This window comes from Otolemur garnettii, unplaced genomic scaffold, assembly GCF_000181295.1.
Source record: "Otolemur garnettii isolate 467f Iridium unplaced genomic scaffold, OtoGar3 scaffold00064, whole genome shotgun sequence".
NCBI classification, from domain to species: Eukaryota; Metazoa; Chordata; class Mammalia; order Primates; family Galagidae; genus Otolemur; species Otolemur garnettii.
Window position 1 is genome coordinate 9,939,143 of NW_003852459.1, and position 2,109 is coordinate 9,941,251.

Sequence of the window (2,109 nt, forward strand, 5' to 3'; positions counted from 1 at the left end):
GTCCCCTTTAGAAGAGACTCATTCTTTTTAATTTTTAAAATTTTTTAAACTATTAAACTCACAGCTATAGTTTGTTGCAGCCGAAGGACACAAATTAAAATCAGCCAAGGAGAAGCCCAGAGAGCAGAGTCCTGGGTGGTATCAAACACAGAGTCATCATCAGTGTCACTCTGTGGAGTCAGGACAGTGCCACTATCTTGCTGTGGATGAATGACAATAAGTAGAATGTTGCCAACTAGGGAAACCCACTTAAGCCTCAACAACTTCTTACCATATCACAATGTTGGTCTTTTGTGCAGTCAGCTCCTACTCTGAACACTGTTTGGTGTGGCTGTTCGCCACCATAAATTGCATTTTTAGACTAGCCAGAATGATCTAAGATCAAGGTAAAGAAAGATACTTGCGTTAGGCCTGATGCTCCAAAAGCTGTGATTTCCTCCCAGAAACAGAGGACGACAATCAGGTCTCTTTTCTCTTCTTCTGTAACATTACATTCTTCACTATACCTTGCTCTTGCCTTTTTCCTGTTTTTCCTGATATCTCTCTCTCTCTCTCTCTCTCTCTCTCTCTCTCTCTCGCACGTACACACACACACACACACACACACACAACTTTAACCATCAATGGAACCTGCTATGGAGTTTTTCTGAGTGCTATGCAGTAAGAAAACTTGGGAGTGTCATTGAGATATATTGAAATCCCTGGATCGTGACCTTTAGTTGCCGTCTGTGGTAGACATAGAGTCAGGCTCCCCAGAACCCCGTGTAAGAAGGCTTTGCTGCCCATCTGCAGCAAGTTCAATCAGCAGTGGGGACTCATTTATTTTAAATAGCCATGGTAGTGAGATCGTCAAAGAACAGCCACAAAAATCAGTTTGTATACAAAAAGGGTGAAAAAATAACCGAGATCAGTTCTTCTCAAGCAACTACAAAAGAAAATTGAGCTAACTGTGGAGCTATTCTAGCAATCATTGTATTTCAGTTTGATGCGCGTGTCGCGCTTGCTCTCCCTCCAGCCTCATAGTTGGTCTGCAAATGAGCAGATCTAGGCGTAGGTTTATCAGCATCACCACTGACCACACTGCGACCTAGGTTTGCCTAGAAGAAGTAGTTTCTATCCTCTACTCTGTATCACGGTCTATGTACTTAGACTACTCTGGCCTTCCTCCTGCACTGTCCCCTGGGGGGCGGCAGGGGTAGGAAAGTTTAACCGGGCCCACTAATGACAGCTCAGCTCACAGCTCCTTCAGGTAGATGTTCAGTCTTCTGCAGTTGTGCTCCCTGGTCCTTGTCCTCTCTGCTCCCTTCAGTGGTTGTGCCCTTTGTCTGCCTGTGAAGTCATTTGTCTCCTTGCCAAGTTGGCATCTGGGGAAGGTGAGGTCTGCTCTCCTCTGGCTGAGTCTCCCTGCTGTCCTGGCCTACGGGCAGCTGTCCTGACACTCTGGACAACCCTACAGTACAGGTGGACCCTCTCTCTTATCCTAGAAGTAAGTCCAGCAGACACAGGCCACTTGTGCTTCCTCCTTGCTCAAATTCACCCATCAGTGTCATTAGCTATTTTTGCATCTTCAAATTCTACTTTAATATGGTTGCCATAGTGGTGCTGAGACCACCCTTTGAGGTGAATCCCAGCTGGGAAGTGAGGCAAACTCTTCTCACCTTTCACTGTTCCCCTTCAATGTATCCACTACACTCATCACCCTGAGACTGAGCCCTGGGAAGGGGCAGAGGTGGGCAGGCGAGCACACACCCTCACTGTCTGCCTCCCCGCCCATGTGCTCTCTTCCTGTCTGTACCTACCAAGGTATTGTCATGACCCCTTCCTTAGAAGCATAAATGACGGACAAGGTTAAACTGAGGGAAGAATGTGAATCAGGAGCTTTTAAGAGAGACTCAACACATGGAAAATAAAATTACCACATGGTCCAGCAATTCTACTTCTATGTATATACAAAAATGGGGGACCCAAGAGATATCTGTACACCCACATTTATAGCAGCATTATTGACAATAGTCCAAAGGTGGGAAGTAACCCAAGAGTTGTCCATCGACAGATGAATGAATAAACAAAATGTGGCTTATACACACAATGAATGTTATTCAGTCTTAA

At 45.4% G+C, this 2,109-nt stretch overlaps 1 pseudogene; it reads right to left on the reverse strand.

The window, feature by feature from the left end:
- LOC111726408 overlaps positions 1 to 1,696 on the reverse strand; it is a 31,245-nt pseudogene extending 29,549 nt beyond the window's left edge.
- Between the last annotated feature and the right edge of the window lie 413 nt (positions 1,697 to 2,109).